At 36.1% G+C, this 19,696-nt stretch overlaps 1 pseudogene; it reads right to left on the bottom strand.

Moving 5' to 3' along the window:
- Nucleotides 1-4,757: 4,757 nt before the first annotated feature.
- Nucleotides 4,758-17,017, bottom strand: LOC127160753 (NACHT, LRR and PYD domains-containing protein 12-like; annotated as a pseudogene).
- Between the last annotated feature and the right edge of the window lie 2,679 nt (nt 17,018-19,696).

Genomic DNA, 19,696 nt, shown 5'->3' with positions numbered 1-19,696 from the left:
CTTTCTTGTTCCAATCCAGTTTTCTTTGCCATTCGTCCTTCTCCGACCAGTCCAAGGTTGTTACCCATTAATCCATCCATGGTTGCAAAAAAGCAAGAAAAAAAGAAAAAGAAAAAAAAGAAAGAAAGAAAACCACCCACCAGTGAGCACGGATGCTGCTGTCAGGTGGTTTAAAAAGCTCAAAGTAAAAGATGAAAAAGTAGATTAATAGTCCAGAAAAATACACCAAACAAAAAAAAAGACACACACACTGTGGGAGAGCCTTCCTCTCCCTACTGCAGCCAGAACACAACTGACGGAACCAGCAATAGCGCCCTCAGGGTGGTATGGCCGTAAGCGAGGGCTCCTGCAAAGTGTGAGCTATTTAATACATCATGTTCACACATGATACCTTATTGTAAAGTGTTACCAACTTCTTAAATTACAACTTTTTTAGTTTTTACATTTAAATTGCTAGCTTGTTTTGATTTGTCGTGTATGTTGCTTAGCCATTTATAATGGATCTGTGTACTGTAGCAGTAGGTATATGCAGTTAGCTCATGGCGGTTGGTTTAGGGGTATTTTGGCATCTCCATGTGGTCTGTTCGGTATCATAACTTGACTTGTCTAAAATAGACATTATACACTATGAATTTTGAAACGTTCTGAAATTTTCTGTCTCCTTGTGCATATATATATCAATTATATAAACTTATGTAATTTGGACTTTTGGTGTAATAAATAAGCTTACAGAAAATACAGTTTTGTAAGAATCACCCATCAATCTTTTGGTTTAGTTCGCTGTGCATAGCAAATGACGACAAAATTAACATGTTAAACACGATAAAATGATTAAATTCATTGATTTTTTTTTTTTTTTTTTTTTTTTTTTTTTTTTACATTTTTGGTGTTTTTCCCTTTTATGATAGGATAGTGGAGAGCAGACAGGAAGTAAAGTGGGACAGAATCGGGAAAGGACCTCGAGCCGGGATTTGTATTTGGGACACCCATAGTGCAACAGCACTGTATGTCAGCGCACTTGCCCACTAGGCTATCGACACCAAGAAATGAATAAATTCATGAATGAAATTTAATCATGATTAATCACACAAAAAGGATGTGATTAAACCAATGAAAGATTTTAATCGACTGACAGCCTTTACCCTTTCACATGTGAGTTTAAAATATTCTAGCTGAGCCCCCAGGGTGAGTTTTTCTTTAGGCGACCGTTATTTTAGAATGTATTGCGTTATTGTTTCCATGGCGATGCGTTGTGTTTGTCACGTGACAACACAACCACAGTAGTGCTGTGTGGCAAATGCATTACTTTTATATTGTTTTTCCTTTTTTATTATTCATATTCACAAACGTGCTCACTGTATTATGAAATATCTGATATTCCAATTCTGAAATATGTGCAAGTAAATGAGTTTGGAAGTTTAAACACTTTCATAATGAGCGTGTTAGTTGATCTATGCCGAGTACTGGGTGCCGCCATGTTAGTTCATGCTGAATCCGAGCTGTGGAATTTACAAGGCGCAAATTCATCCTCTCCTCCTGAAAAACATTAAAGTAAGTCTGGACATTAAAGTAAGAACTGGGAGAAGAGCAAATTAAACTTTATAAATACCTACTTGTGTATATGATATCAATAAAACGTGTCATCAAATAACATTTGTAACGATCATTACTGCTGCTTCCACAGACATCACCGTGTATTTTGCAAACTATAAATGCATTGTTTTACTAGTACTTATGTGTATTTAAATGTCTGGAACCTAAAATAAGCATTATAAGGTTGAACACACTAAATAGTTGCGATAATATGACAAGTGCTCAGTGCATCCGATCTGGCTCTGCGCCAGCCAAAGCACCGAAGCAGATTTGAATTCAGCAGTTGATCACGTGATGCGCTTAACGTTCTTATCACACCGGTCGTATCACACCAGCCAAGAATGATCACAACGGTGTGATTGTATGCGTTAAAGGGTTAAAATACATATCCCTAGTTGCTGAAACAAGCCATGATTGTTTAGTTTTAATTGGTTTTACACTTTGATATACCTTTAGACATTATCAGATGAGGTTTATATTTGAAAGTAAAGTTTAGAGATTTTTGTTTGAAATGTTGATTTGAAGTATCAGTTTTTCATTTATCAGTCAATCATTAATGAAATGAAAAAAAAAGGCCCTGTAAAGGCACAGCATAGGAAGAGGTTCTGGGTTCTTTGCAGATCCTGAAAAAACATACTATCTCCAAATTATTTTTCCCTTGGTCAACCAGCTCTTCATGAAATATAATTCCACTTTACCTTCTAGTGCAGTTCAATTATGAGGGAAGTGTACGAACACATTAAAGCAGAATGTCCAATGACCACATGGGGCAAGTCATTATAACAGAATGTTTTGCCCAAAGCTATAGGTTTTAACTAAATGAACAGATTAAATGCACAGTAGTCTTTCATTAGATTTGCCAAATGCTGACAACAAAATAACTGCAATACTTCACAGGAATAAAGTTTAAACAATGCTAAAATATTATGGATTCAAAATTGCTGTAATCTTAACATTATTCAGTGCAACTGTTCTTATTATATTAGCTTGAGAGAAAAAATAAAAACGCTAAATTGTATTCTGTATTTTTCTGTTGCTGTTTCTGTTGTTTCATTTTACCAAATTCTGGCTTTATTGTAGCAGAGCATACTTACAACTCCATGGCATTTTCTTAAATATACAGATTTTCTATAATATAGACTTATTTAGATATGTAACCTTAAAGGAATTAAAAAATAATCATATTGCATTACCTGCAATATGTACATACATATAATATAGGAAAACGGCCAATTTTATATATGTCACATATATTAAAAACCTATATCAAAACCTATATTAAAACATATATGTTTATATAGGTTATTTCAATGTGGGTAAATTCCATAACATGCCAATTACATGTGATACCAATTTCACGTGTTCGCACATAAGTTTTTTGCATTTTTTTTTTTTTTTTAGTTAGTTCTTAGTTATTGCCTTGATAATAGAAAATATGAGCTAGGCATCATGTATGACAGTTGCCAAAGTGAGATATGAGCTAAAATGACCAGATCCTGCCATGAGCTATATAGGAAACATATCTTGTATGTACATATAGGGCTTTTTTGTGGATATAAAGAAGCAATACAGGAGACCTATATGGCCTGTATATGCACATATATGCACCTCAATTTTGCCTATATGTGGCATATATACGCATATATGCAGCATATATATTATCATATATGTGCATATATACTGCATATAGGTTTCATATATGCGCATATATCCTCATATAGGTTCTTTCCATGTGGGTACATTAACGAATACTTTTTTTATATTAAGTAATTTGTATCCTGTCATGAATCTGGTCGGTGACCTTCAGTCCGCTCACCACCAGATGTCGCTCTCGCTCTGTCATATCACACAGACTGTTGCATTGCACCCTGGACTACTACTGCCATCATCCATGGCGCTGATTGCGTCAACACCTGTGGCCAATCAGGCGCCCTATATAAGCCCCGGACTTTTCCCCTGTGACTCACAGAGTATTGTGGTTATTGTTGTGATTTATTGCATTGTGTATCGCGTTCCCTAGTTCCTGAGTTTCCTAGTTCCCAAGTTCCCTGTGTTTAGCTTTCTCGCCTGTCCATTTCATCTCGTCTGTCTCCCCGCCTGCCTTTGGACTACTCGCTGGTTTCACGGATCTCCCCTTCGCTCTGTCCCCCTGGATTACGTTCGCCGATCATCAACCCATGCCTGCTACACAGACTATCCCCACGTCTTGCTTTCGTTATACCTGTCTGCTATTGTTGTCCACTCTGCCTGTTCGACCATGTCTTTGTCTCGTGCTGTAAATAAAAGCTTGCGAATGGATCCGCTCGCCTCTCGTCTCTCTCCCACCATTACATAACCTTAATGGGACACGTTTTAAAAGTAACGCTCCTAATCCCAAGCATACATATTATTGCTATATAATACCAACCTTATAAATAATATTGTACAGCCTATATTATGCTGCAGTTATAATTATATTATACCATTTCTATTACATTAAGAGACTTAATTTCAATATACTAAAGATTTAAATATTTTGTTATTTAACATTTTTGATGACTGTTCTATATCTGTTCAAGTTATGTCATGCTGTTACAAGTAATCTGCTTGTCATTTAATTCTGCAATCCATGTTGTCTTTGTGTCTTTGGTTCAAAACCAACTCCAACCAATTTTAAAAATAACTTGAACCAAAAAACTAACAAAACTGACTAGTCACAATACATTTCTTAGTGTGAATCGAGTTTCTATGTCTGATTTTGCATGAAAAGGTAAACAAAAATGAAATGTTTATTATGGTTTGCACATTTACAGAAAACTTAAAATTAGAAAATAAACTGAAATGTGTCCTCCTGGCCAGTTAGCAGAAAGTGCCACTTTTAGGTGACAAGCTTGTTCCGTCACAATAGAAAGTGAAATGTGATATGTTCTAAAATTTGTTTGAAAGTTGCTTCAAAAATATCTCCAGATACTGGAGGTATCACAATGGTTTTACCTACAATTAGAGCTCCAACAAACCCCAGTTGGTACAACCCCACTTTCTTAATAAATAAAGCTTCATTCTCATGACACATCAGGGATATTTTGATATCTAACTCGTTTTTTCAGAGATACATTACATATATATTAGAACCACACACACATACCCAATGAAAGTAAAAGTTTAAGAAACATGTGAATCTTTATTGCATTTTAACCCAATGTTCCAGACTGATTGCAGCAATTAAACCAAACCCAAAATTAAGTACTCCAGAACAGGCATATTTCTGAATTACAAGAAGTGCAATAAAATAATAATTTTCTCATATTTGAACATTGTAAATATGTACCTGACATATTCAAATTGACCCATCAGCCCCACATCAACCAATAGACCCTGATCACTATCAGCACTTCTGTGACCTTATCGGTGCAGAATTAGCTTTTAGTAAGAAAGAAGGGGGCTGTGACAGAGAAATAAACTTTTTTTAATCCTAACGTTCAAGAGGACATTATTCATATTCACAACAATATGAAAGCAAATATATATACACTATATTACTGATTCCTTGTTCAAAAAACAAATTATTTAAATTATTTATCAGTTTTTGTGGAAAGATAAACAAGGCTACACATTAATATTACTATACCTGCATGTGTATGTTAAAGGTATGTAAAGTGAGAGCATTTGTTTCATTCACATGTGCATGTGACGTCTTTGTTGTTGCCCACTGGGTTTTCAGTCTGACACAATGACACTGTGGAGCTGAATTCATAAGCCATAAGCCCAAATCCAGCATAGAGAGATTCAGTGAATGTGTTGTTAAATGTGTGTATGTGTGTGAGTGTGTGTGTGTCAGTGACATTGTAGAAGGACAGAATGCCAGCCGACACATCCACATCCACTCCTACTCTATTAGAAGTGCTTAAAGGGACATGTGTGTCAGTGGGATAATAATTGTACCAGACACAGAATGTGTCATTAAAGCAGGCCAGACGCCAGGAGTTTCTATTGAATCCAAACCAACAGTCTGCACTCTTTCCTTGTCTGCAGATTCCTTTATATGCCACTGACATATCAGCCTGTCCACTCCATTCAGCCTCCCAGTAACGGCGTCCAGACAGACTCTCTCTACACAGAACCTGAGGATGCTTTTTAAATCTCTCTGGATGATCAGGATATGTCTGATACTCTTCCACATATGTCACCTTTCTGTTTTCTTCAGACAGAATGAGGTTATTGTTGGCTGTGTTTAGATCCAGTGTGAGATCACAGAAATCTGAACACAACAAGAGAAACATTTATAACACAACATTACTGAATCACTAAAAATATTTATGTGTATGTGTGCGTGTAGACATACATTTATGTAGTCCTGCTTTAATCCTGAGCTCCCCTCCATGATCCACACTACAAAACATATACTGTGTCAACTCTTTCACATTTGGAACATACAGAACCATTTATGTGCACACACATTTGTTATGTTATGTGTATTAGTTATTTTTCCTTATGGAGACCGCTGGCTAGTTCCCACGCTGTAGCTAATTTTTAAGTTTTTCCTATCATTGTGGGGACATTTGGACTTCACAATATAAGTTAAACCTGTCTATGCATACACACACAGCGGTATGACTCTTCCTGCTCAACATACTTGAGTTTCTCCAGAGTGCAGTTTGGATGGTTGAGTGACTCCTGATTCTCCTGGGTTATTGTAGCTCAAATCCAGCTCTCTCAGGTGTGAGGGGTTTGAACTCAGAGCTGAAGACAAATAACGACAGCCATCTTCAGTCACCATACATCCTGATAATCTAACAACACACAGTAAAATTCCACATTACATTAGTTTGGCAATCAGATATCACTTTCACACAATGACCTGTGCAGTTCACGCAATTTCATTGTAAATGCCCGCTTTATTGCTTCGAACAAACATGACAACATCGAGTTCATTGCTTAATTATTTAACTTCATTCACTGCATACTGCATATGTTCTGATATAAAGCTGCTTCTAAGTGCTGCACAGGGATAATTCTCCATAGACAATTCCATACCTTGAACATTATAAGATGAATCATTAACATCATAAGAATGAATCATTCTTTTGTACTGTTATTTTTTTGGTGAAATAACTGAACCAGTTCACCAAATTGAACTGAACACTCTGAAATGGTTCACTGCTCAAGCAGCACAAATCTACAAGGTACTCCAACAAAACTCACTTTTGGATGTGTCTGATGGTCACTCTAACTCAAAATACCGGCATATATAATCTTATGTTCCTGAGTTTTGCCAACTCATTCAGTGCTACAGTTTCCCCAACAATAATTGAACCGAGGAACTAATAAAATTGAGTATCTGATATGATTACTATGTCTATTATCTCTTACTCATAACATTGTTATCCATAAAATGTTCTGTCCAGACATCCCATGGACATTTTTATTTACATTCCCCCAGTTTCACAGACAAGGTTTAAGCCTAGTCCCAGATTAAATGTATGCACTAACTGATTGTAAAATATATCAGTGCTTTTATTTTGTCTCAAGATGCACATCAGTAATGTTTTTCTAAAGCATGTTTATAAAAATTACTTAAATTTCCTAATTGAACTGTGGCCTAATCCTGGCTTAGTCTAAGATTTGTTTGTGAAACCAGGCCATTATTGGCTTAAGTTATGTGGTTGGTACATGTAAAAATAGGTGTTAACTAATTATGTCATAAATGCGCACCTAGTTCCAGCAATGCAGGGAAAAAGCATGGTGCCATAACTGATGTTGTTCCTTGATGACAGGTAGTTTGACTGCATTGTTGGTTTGTCTTCTAAATTAATCAAATTAAATAATTAATTCCAGTGAACAGCGCATTATTGTGCCATCCCAAAGAGGCACAAAATCACTTTTACGGACTTTCACATTAAATGTACCCTCCTGGTGGAATGACCTGCCCAACTCAATCCGAACAGCTGAGTCCTTAGCCATCTTCAAGAACCGACTAAAAACACATCTCTTCCATATTTATTTGACCCTCTAAATCTAGCACTATTCTAACTCTATTCTTAAAAAAACTTGCCCTTTTAGACTTACACTTTATTTATTTATTTATTTATTTATTAAAAAAAAAAAACACTGGCTTCTCTGTTCTTTTTGTAAGGCCTCTAACACTAGCTTGCTTTTTGTTTTTCTATTCTGTCTGTTTTCTTTTTATTTATTATATAATTATACAAGTTAACGCTAGGCTAACTGAGACTTGTCATAGAACTTACATGTTATTACTCTTTTGTTTATTTTGATTGCTTCCATTGTCCTCTTTTGTAAGTCGCTTTGGATAAAAGCGTTTGCTAAATATCTAAATGTAAATGTAATGTAAATAATTAAAATTTATCTGAACTTCCTGATTATCTTTACTGTTTTGTGTCATATTTTTACTACATTTTATGAATTAGTCATGCTCTTGCTGGGGATCATTTTATACACTGCCATTCTTGTTTCGTCTTGCAGTTTTATCTATTCCAGTGACATCCTAAAAGATGACTAAAGCACTTCTGTTGCTGGTTGTCTTCAAAGGCATTAACTGACTAAGGCTGAGATCAGAACCTAAAAAAAACTTGCCAAAAGAGTCCAAAGTGAATTCTGATTACTCATGTGCTCTTTGTGCATAGCACTAAAAACATTGGCATCAACTTCATTGACCATTAGGCTCAAAAAAAGTCCAATGAAACATTAGATCGAATATAGCAACTGGGTTCTGCAGAGGCATTAAAAGCACCCAGGAAGTCAAGAACATAACAAAAGTGACATGTTTAGTTTGATTAAAGTAATTTTTATATGTGTTCTCAAATACCTCAGTATGTTCAATTAACAGTTTGGACTCTTCAGTCCGACCGAGAGCAGTTTGACTCCTGAATCATGTAGGTCATTGTTGCTCAGGTCCAACTCTCTAAGCCGGGAAGAAGCTGAAGAGCTGAAGACAAACTTTCACAGGACTGATGGGACAGATGACATCTTGCAAGTCTATAACAGAGAATGACAGTACAATGAGGAGGAGATGAATGGTTAATGTTTTCTGTATTTTGTGCATGACAATTGTGGCAATTTGAGAAAAAAGGATCACATAAGAAATACATGTTAATTACCCCATCTCTAAAAACTAAAAAAAGTATAAAGTCTCTTGTCATCACCCACCCATCAGATACCTTGCTCCTGATTTTTATTATTTTATTTATAGCAATAAAGCTCATTCATATTCTGATAAGTGAGGAGAGTATTTAAATTCAATAAAATGAATATAACAGAAAATAATAAAAAATATCTATACAGTTCAGTTCATTATGGAAAAGGTCTGAAATACTGAAGACTAAATAAATCCCATACCTGGAGTTGCACAAGCAAATGGCTTTTTTACAATGATGACAGGTCTCGCAGCTGAGAATGGTAGTTTTCCTGTGCGGCTATCCGGCATGACCATTAGAGCAAATTTCATATTAAAGAGTATATTTCTATATTTCACCTTAAAAAGCATATTCTAGGGCACCCCTGCACTCATTTGATGTGCACTATTGAATGTGTCTCACCTCGCTGTGCTCACAGATCACTTTCTTTAAAGATGGCGTCCCAGCTACCAGTTAGCACCCCTGTCAAAGACCTGCCCCGTTCATTTTTTAAGTTCACAATGAACTTACCGGCTCACGGCACACCCCCTACTTGACAAAACTGGAAAGTACTGCGCATGTGCAATGACAGATATGGTGTAATGCGTGTGATGCGTGAAATGAGCTGTTGTTTCTGTAGAATGAAGTGTCATAAATAGCTCATTTTTAAATTGTCCTTCCATTCATTGACAGTGAAGTGGAGCAGAACAACATCCCATCAGTCATCACTTCATACTCTCATCCTCAGATGGCTTGTTTTGGGCATGGGAATTGCCGAGTTTACTGCTTGGTAAATATAAGAAGCATGGCACAAAGCTTTATGAATTCCTCGTCTCCTAATTAAGACCTAAAATAGATAAATTGTAAGTCTGCTCTTAAACAAAAGAAAAGAAGCGACTGTAGGAGAATATTATTTGCAAACAATGGGAAACTGTATATTTGTGCAATGTGCACATTAAAAAAATTAAATATCATTTAAAGCTTGTGACATAAATGTACGCATGAACCCGATCACTTTATAGTGCTCCAGTAAACACTACGTTCGGATTCATAAATCAAGATGATTTAATTATAACTGAAACAAAATCTTTTTTAATAAAATGCATTTAGTGATCAAGTGTAATTAGGCTCAGTCTGTCTAAATCAGGGGTCTCCAACTCTGCTCCTGAGGCTACCTTCGTGCAATTTTCAGTTCCAATTCGAATTTAACACACCTGCCTTTAATTTTCAAGTAAACCTAGACAACCTAATTACTGATTGTGGTTGGAGGGCTGAACGGTTAATCAAAAAAAAAAAAAAAAAAAAACAAAAACAAAATCATGATTAGACTAAATGGGATTATTGAATTGATTTTTTTTTTAATTAAATCAGGTTGTTTTAAATCAATGTTTTCAAGTCAGGCTACAAAATGTATCTGGTGGGCTATCTTAAATATACTGTTCCTGTGGATGCATTCTGTGGCCACCTACTGCCAGGGAATGTTTTTTCACAGTCTGGTGTTGCATTTGGCTGAGCTCTGGCTGGAATCTGGCCAACCAAATGGAACAAAAAGCAAACTGTATCTATTTTAGCTATGCCGTAGCTTTAGTTTGGTCCACAATAAAAAAAAGAAAATATTCGGCTGAGATCTGGGTGGGTTTTGGTTAGCTGAATTTATTCAGATAGCAGATGCTTTTATCAAAGTGGATTTAAAAAATAATTTAAACAATTAAAAATTAATTCCTTGTAGCAATGAGAAAGTCTACCTATGGAGATTATAATTAATTAAAGAAACATTTATGTGTTCCAATCGACTGAAAAATAAAACATGATTTTTGTTCTGCAAAATAACAAAAATAAAACAATCTGCAGCTCCCCAGTACACTTGTATGTGTTTTTAGCGCAGTCTTGCTCGGTCTAATGTGGCAGACCAACGTTTTTTATTTTTCATTTCAGCTACTTGAACTTGGATTGTTGGGTGGAGTGGATTTGAAGGTCTGGCGAATTATGAGGAAGGCAATTAAAAATGACTTGGCTGAAGCAGTGAACTAGAAAGGTGTAGCCCTATGAACACCTACAGTTAACAAGCAGATTCCCGAAAGGATAAAAAAACAACAAGAACAAAAATATAGATGATATGTCCCGAGGTTATTCATTTATAAAAAGAAAGTCATATACCTCTGGAACGGCATGAGGGAAGTAAATGACAAAAAAATTCATTTTGGGGTGGAGGATCCCTTTAAGTGAGGGGTGCCTGGAGCAAAGTTTAGCTTCAGTCCTAACTAAATGTACCTGATTCAGCTAATCATATTCCTAAGGATTATTTTAAAAAACTACATGTATGTGTGTTGGCACCCCTGCTTTAAGTCCTGAATTGATTTTGGATTTCTTTGAGATGGAGGTGGAGTGTTTGAAGCAAGAGGGAACTTCACACTTCTCCAGTGATCTGTTAAAGATCTGTGAGAAGGGTCAACGGGTCAGTGGAATGTTTTAAACAGGCAGATGAAATGGCATCAGTGCCAGCATCTTAGACCATAAGCAGGCAAACACCCTGGACAAATGTCAGAACAAAAGGCTACTGCACAGATATACACTTATTTACACTCATATGAGGAAACCTCACGGCAACACACCATGGAGAAAATCCAAGCTCCACACAGAAGCCTCCTAGACTAGAATCTGGGACCTTCTGGCTGTAAGGCAACAGTGCTTCCCACTAACCCATCATGCCATGCCAATATGGCAATTTACAGGGTTTCATGTATAAAAGTGGTTAATGTGAAAGTCAAACCTCAGTATGTTCAGATGACAGTGTGAACTCTTCAGTCCAGCAGACAGCAGCTTCACTGATGAGTCCTGCTGGTTATTGTTACTCAAGTCCAGCTGTTTCAGGCAAGAGTTTGATGATCGTAGAGCTAAAGACAAACTGTCACACTGCTGATTAGAAAGACGCAATCCAGCAAGTCTATAAAACAAAAAAGACGACAAGAAGATAAACAGTTAAAGTAATGTTTCCTGTTTTCAGTGTATGACAGAAAAAAAAAAATCTCTTAATAACTTAAACTCTTTGTATAGTCAATTATAAAGTCAGGATATGAAATTAGCACTTGCCAACTCGGTTTTAAACACCTTGTCACATGGCTGTGCTTCTACTGTTTACTGTTCAGTGTGCTTTCAACTGCGTATCTTTTCTGTATATAAATGAATTACATAAACAGGGTTATGATTTTTTAAAGAATGATTTTTTGACATTTTTGCCTTTAGATCAGAAGTGACAGGAAGCGAAGTGGGAGTGAGAGATGGGGGTGGGATATGAACACGGGATGCCTGGAGCACAACTGCGCTATATGTTGGCGCACTGCCCACAAGGCTTTTGGCGCCAACTAGGGTTATGATTTGGTTGATGCGTTAGTTTGAGTTTGAATTAGAAACTAATATGGGTAACACTTTAGTTTAGAGACCAATTATCACTATTAACTACTATAAAGCACATATTAATGCCTTACTCTCCTTGACAATATTCTACATTCCTTACTCTTACCTCATACCTAAACGTAAAGGAGGAGTTCACTTCCAGAACAAAAATTAACAGATATTTTTTTTGTTGAGGCAAACGTTTCAGGATTTTTCTTCATATAGTGGACTTCACTGGTGCTCGTGAGTTTGAACTTTCAAAATGCAGTTCAAATGCAGCTTCCAAGGGCTCTAAACAATCCCAGCTGAGGAAGAAGGGTCTTATTTAGTGAAACGATTGGTTGTTTTCTAAAACATGTACAATTTATATACTTTCTAACCTCAAATGCTTGTGTTGTCTATCTCTGCGAGAACTGTGCATTCCGGGTCAATACAGTTAGGGTATGTCGAAAAACTCCCATCTCATTTTCTCCTCCAACTTCAAAATTGTAAATTATCTGTACATTTTTGTTCTGGAAGTGAATTTCTCCTTTAGCAACTACCTTAATGGCTATAAATAAGCAGCAAATGAGTTTTTTTGAGGCGAAAATAATTTGAAGTTTATAGTGAGAATTGGACCTTAAAATAAAGTGTGACCCAATTATGTTATGTCTGTCTCTAATGACACAAATGGATACTCACAGAGCTTTTCTGCAATTTATCACAGCTGGTATCAGTCTCCACCTGCCCTCCTCTAATGCTTTGTATTCCATTGGGTCAAACTCATCCAGCACCTCCTCTGATATCTGAAGCATGTAGGCTATCACTGAGCAGTAAGCAAAAGAGAGAGACATCTCTGAGTGTTTGTCTGATTTCACAAACTCCTGAATCTCTCTTAACAGAGTCTGATCATTCATCTCCAGGAGACAGAAAAACAGATTGATAGATCTGTTGGCTGAGAGAATGTCATTTGTCTTAATTGCGCCTTTAATGTACCGTGTGAATCCTTTAATGTTCTTTGCGTTGTTCTCTGTGTGTGTCAGTAGATCCTTTAAGAGTTCCTGATTGGAGTCCAGCGAAATGCCCAGCAGGAAGCGCAGAAAAAGATCCAAGTGCCCATTTTCAAACTGATGAGTTTTATCAACTGCTGCTTTTAGTAGCTGAAACAAAGAGATTGTCTTGGATTTGTACCTGTTTCTCTTGGATCTGTCCCTCTCATGTTTATCATCCATAAACAAATGTAATGGCTCCATGTTCTTCATCAGATGGGAGTAAGATACATAAAAAGCAGCTAGAAATTCCTGAAAGCTCAGATGGATGAAGCTGTAGACTTTTCTCTGATGAATCACCGATTCCTCTTTAAAGATCACAGTGCAAATCCCAGAATAGACTGAGGCTTCAGTGACGTCTATCCCGCTCTCTCTCAGGTCCTCCTCATAGAACATGACATTGCCCTTCATCAGCTGTTTATAAGCCAGATCAGCAAGTTTAACAATCACTTCTCTATTGGACTGCAGGAGTTTCTCTGGATCTCTCTCTTCATACTTTTGATTCCTCATGTTTATCTGAGTGAGCAGGAAGTGGATGTACATTTCAGTCAGAGTTTGAGGGATTTCTGCACTCAGATCTTCTTTCAGGAGCTTTTGAAACACAGTGGATGAGATCCAGCAGAAGACGGGTATGTGACACATGATGTGGAAGCTTCTTACTTTTGTAATGTGTGAGATGATTCTGTTGGCTTGATGTTTATCACTAATTCTCTTCCAGAAATATTCTTCCTTCTGAGGCTCATCAAATCCCTGAATTTCTGTCACACGGTCAATATATTTGGAGGGGATCTGATTGGCTGCTGCTGGTCTGGAGGTGATCCAGATGAGAGCAGAGGGAAGCAGCTCTCCTTTCATGAGGTTTGAAATTAACATGCCAACTGAAGAAGGCTTAGTAACATCTGAAACTTTCTCACTGTCTGAAAACAACAGTGTAATTCTGCTTTCATCCAGACCATCAAAGATGAACACAACATTACACTCCTCATAAATCTTTGAGTCCATATCTTGAAGTTCGGGGTGAAAGTCAAGCAGAAGTCTATGAAGACTGTACTGATGATCTTGAATCAAGTTCAACTCTCGAAATGGAAGTACAAACATGAAGTCAACTTCTTGACTGCCTTTTCCCTCGGCCCAGTCAGAATAAACTTCTGCACAGAGTCCGTTTTTCCAATTCCAGTGATGCCTTTGGTAAGAATCACCTTTATTTTGCCTTTCTCCTTACATCCTGGTCCAGGTAGGGCTTTAAAGATGTTGTTGCAGTTGATTGGAGTGTCTCGTATTCTGGGTGTTTTCTCCATGTGCAACACCTCATGTTCTTCATTGCTTCACTCTCTCCATGTATGATATAGTGTTGTGTGTAGATCCTGTTCCGCTCAAATAGGCTCTCATACTTGCTCTTCATCCTAATTTTGTGTTGATTTTTGACTCTCTGTAGTTCATCTGCTTTTTGGTCAGAATCCTGCTGCAGGACTCCAGTCTGATCATCACTATCCACACAGTAGAAACAAGAAGAAGAACACAAATAATGAATGAGCAGCTAGATCTTATTGTAAAGTCATGCGACCCATTCTCACAACTATTTGAATTAACGAAAGACTCTGAATTTTACATAAAATTCATATTTAATGAATTTTATCTATAATTTAGGGTCTTTTGTTAATTTGTAGTGCTTGTTTTATGTTTAAAGGATGAATTTTGAACCATTAAAAGTGTACTCAACTCAAGATAGACATGTTAAACCTCATATTCGAATCATTAAGCAAATTGTAATTTGCTTTTGTAACACATTATCTTAGTAAATGAGTTTGATAAAACATTTGACTTTAGGAGTTAGGAATTGATTTTGGACATAGCTTACATCCAACTGTGAATAAAATGAATGAATCTGTGTCTGATGACAATACATATCGAGACAATGACTTTATTCAAATTCATTTAGGTTATTTTGTCTTTTTTGAACAGCCACTGAACAAATCTAAACAAGCAATTTAGTTTAAAGCATTTAAAAGACTTGTCAATGTCACTCTTTACAGACACACAGCTGGATACTGGATATCACTCTGTCTAATACTAAGAAAACATCATTAAATCACATGATCTGTCTTTGTCACTAATGTCTCCAGTATCCAGTACTGGTTATTACCTGGGGCTAAAGGCCACAGTTCCATCACCACAGAGGGTATTTTCCATGGATCTAACACTCTTCACAGACACACAGCTGGCCTCTGGAGATACTTCTTCCTGGTTTTGATCAACATCCCTCTTCCCTCTTTTCTCATAGAGACTCATTCTTCTACAATTTAGTCCTGATTTTCAACCCTACAATTGCAAACAATGAGAATGTAAAACATAAATAAACATTTCTAATAAATAGCACCTGTAATGTTTAAACCAACTTTTTTATATCAAGTAACTTCTTTAGAGCTTAAGAGGCACAATTAATTAAACACTTTGTGATTTTGGCCATTCAAAAAGTAGATGGGAGCTGTAATTACATGACTAGAAATAGCTGCTCCGGGGATTTATGAGTTTGATTTTAAGTTTATTGCCACATCATCATCATAGGCTATTTCAGACTGGCCTGGTTCTACGGGATGAGTGTTGCTGCCATGTACTTTGAGTGCAGGGGAAACAAAGACTTAGTATTGTTTAATTTTAATGCATTTTAAGGCTTTTATTAAAAAAAAAAAAAAAAAAAAAAAACTTTCCAGAACTGGAAGGCTTTGATGCCAGGGAAAGTGTTGAGGAGTGGCTGTCAAAGGGACAACATCAGAAGGCAACATTAAAGTCCTGGCCAAATGATATCTTTTGAGTTCAGGGAAATGCCTTGTAGTGATTACAGCACATGAATGTGATCTCTTTACTTAAGTCTGTGTTAAAGTGGTAAAAAGTTATAAAAAGTTAAAAAGATATGTTAAAAACAAGTTCTTAAATGTAATTTTTGTTTTATGTTTATAAAGAAGAAAAGTTACGTTTATAAAAAAAGAGTTTAATAATGCATTAAACATCTTTTGAACATAGTTTTAGAGTTTCTCTTTTTTTAAACCCCATCCCCACAGCTGGTGCCACCAACCGTGTAACAACATTACAATGTTCATGTTAATTTTCTTTTCCCTTCATGTTAAAATTCCCTTCACCAGCTAATTACCCATTAACAGCAATGCCATAAAAATATACAGAGCCACTGCAAAAGCAGTTGTTCAAAGACGTCATTCTAAAGATGGCTGTGGGCTTGTTTCTCTGATGTATATGGTCTATAGATTGAGTTCTTATTCATGAAACTGGCTTTTAATCAAATCGTATGTGTAGATGATAGTTTTGTGAAGGTTTTGCTGGCGGTTGGTCTGTGGGTGATTGGAAGTAGGCTGATTTATTTAACACCAACTTATATGCTATATTGTTAATCAGTGACATCACTTACATAGAGCGTGAAAATTGGTTGAAACAAGTTCAAACATGTTTTGATCTTTTATGTTTTTGACAAAAAAAGTCTCTTCTGCCCTCCACTGTCACACCTACCAGCTGGAGTACCCTATGATCTCCAACAGAGGACACGCTTTCCAACTTTTTAGCTCCTTCATAATGAACTACATTTCCCATAAACCATTTTTCAAACTCATGTATACCTGCCTGTCATTTGCTTGTCATTTGTAGTATTAAATGTACTCATTCACTTTTGTTTTGAAGTCTTGTTTGTGTTAACTTTGCATTTTAGATCGTTTGTATTTTTATTTACCTGTCTCCTAGACTCTGACCACCATGTGTTTTTGACTACTCCTGTGGATTTCTCTCAATCAATTCTGCATTTGAATCCTCCGTCTCAGCCTCTGAACAGTTTGTGACAGAAGACTTTCCATTCACAGATCCAGCTGCCAACTGAGATCCAGACCAGTCAAAAACAGGAACTGAGGAAAAGAATGTGAAAACAGAAACAATAGGAATAGAAAACATTACAAAACAAGAGTCCTAAACACAAGACAGGGGAACAGTCAAGACATATGACAGCCATGGCCATTTATTTGATTTAAAACACAGTAAAACAGTAATATTGTGAAACTATAAAACACTTTTATTATTATTATTATTATTTCAATATATAACTAACTATTAAGTAACCATACAGTAACAATTTCTGTGATTAAAGCAAAATTTTCAGTGTCATTACTCCAGTCTTCTGACCCCAAACTTTTGAACAATAGTGTACAATTACAATACAGTTCAAATATCATTTTTTTTCAATTATTATTATTTATTATTATTAATAATGATAAGAAATAATGATAAGAATTATGTGACACTGAAGACTGGAGTAATGATACTGAAAAATCAGCTTCGATAATAGGAATACATTTCATTTTACATATATTAAAGAAAATATTATGTCAAAATATTATTTTAAGTGGTAGTAATATTTAACAATATTACTGTTTTTACTTTGTGATCAAATAAATGCAGCAGTGGTGAGCAGAAGAGACTTCTTTCAAAGATGTAAGAGCACTTACTGACCCCAAACGGTAGTGTAAATTAAAGTTCTGATGGCCTATGTTCCTCCCACTTAAATGATACTGTGTCATATGTAGTCCGTTCTAAAGAGACTGTGTCTGTTCCCCAAATACTAGGAACAAATAATACTTTTACCAAGGGATCTAGAAAAATTCTGAATGTGATTAAACCAGATAATAGTAAAATAAGCAAAAACAGGGGCAACAGCACGGTGCTTGGCCTATAATGAGGTCACAAAACTCTGCACTATTGGTAATACCAATGATATATCAAAGTCCACTAAAGTAAGTGGTGCTTATTTACTCCTGAACTTCGGAATAGCCTTTCTGATAATGTTCTTGGCTCAGACACTCTTTTAGTTTAAATTAGATTCATAAAAAAATTATTTGTAGCCAAGTATTCACAAATCTCATAACTTTGCACTTCAGTTCTATGTGATGAAATAAATCATATTTTGTCTGAAATAATATGAACAGCAGCTATGCTAATCTTTCTTCTTTTCCTTTCCTGTTTTTATCTTGGGATGCCTATTGCAAGGTTACTAAAGATTACGCCAGTTTCAGTTTGGATCCAGCCTGACTTGTAAAGACTTCAAATGACGCCAATATTCACAAATTTATGACTTTAGACTTAGAATCAGAGGCCGCGTTAACCGAAAATTGTCCGTCATTGATGGAATTTTTTTATCAGTGACCCATCCGGGAAAATCCCATCCGTCCGTCATTTTACCCACATTAAGACGCCACATTTAAGAGCGCCAAAACGGTATTTAATGCTTGAACTTCCTAATGAAATGGACAGAATTTGAAATCTAAAACTGTTTCATATCAGAAGTAACACAAAGCCTAGCCTATTGGTTTTTATTGGAAGAAAGATGCACTATGCACTGTTCATTTATCAACTGAAAACAGCATAGAACAAAAGATTGATTGTGATTTAAGAATCGATATTGGTTCATTAAAATGAGAATCTATTAAAAGTTTTCTTTAAAAATAGTTTTTTTTTTGTTTACACAGCCCTAGCGTATTTTGTTGTTTTTAAACACTTGCGCTGGCATCCTGTAACGTTAGCTTCATGATTAAAAATGAAAATGTGAACAAAAATAAAAAGCAATTAAATGTGTTATTCTAATTAAAATATGAAAATTAAAATGACGGGTAATAATAGATTATGACCCTGTCCATCAAAATGACGGACAATGTTAAAGTCTAGCGCAACCTCTGCTTAGAATGTATGTAAAACTGACATCTTATAGTTGTCTGCCAGACGTTTGTACACAGCAGATGCTTTCCAGATCAAGAGATCTTTAACAGACATCTTGCAGACATATCTGTGCTATCTGGGTAGTAAACTATAGTAAATTGTAGTATACTGTATATATTATAGTATATACAACACTTGGTTAATGAATGCTACAGCAAACTGTAGTATTAACTATATTGAACTGATAAACTGTAGTAAATACCGTAGCACACTTAAGTTTTTACTACAGTAAACTGTGTGTATTGTAGTATAATATAATGTACCCTATAGTTGTAGAAATCTTAGTACAGCATTGGGTGAAGTAATTTGTTTATATTTCCATAGTTGTTATGTTACCACAGCAACTATAGAATTACCACAACAAATTAAAGTACTTTACTATAGTTGTAACGGAGTGAGGGAGACGGAAACACATAGCTTTATTGTAACTGAGAAATGGTCATAAACAGGCAGGGTCAGACAATGGCAAACAGGTATATGAGGCACATGACACGAGTAATCTGTAAAGCAGGCGAGGGTCGATAAGCGGCGAACGTAATCCTAGGGACAAGGCAATGGGTAATCCAACGAGTTTATATGAGGGGCAAGCAGAGTTCGAACGACAAGGCAAAGGGTTAAATTAACGACGGGTAAAAGGTCCAGGGCAGGCAGAAGGCAGACAAGACGATATAACCAGGCTAGTAAACAAAACTAGGAGAAACTAACTAGAAACACGACTGAACTAGACTAGGGATTAACAAGGTGGTTCCATTCGGCAGCTAACACACAGAGAGTGCGAAACGCTCCACTTTTGGGAAAGTCCAGGAA

Source organism: Labeo rohita, unplaced genomic scaffold (genome assembly GCF_022985175.1).
Source record: "Labeo rohita strain BAU-BD-2019 unplaced genomic scaffold, IGBB_LRoh.1.0 scaffold_45, whole genome shotgun sequence".
In the NCBI taxonomy this organism is placed as follows: domain Eukaryota; kingdom Metazoa; phylum Chordata; class Actinopteri; order Cypriniformes; family Cyprinidae; genus Labeo; species Labeo rohita.
The sequence above is the reverse complement of the archived record's forward strand: the minus strand, read 5'-3'. Positions and strand labels throughout refer to the sequence as shown.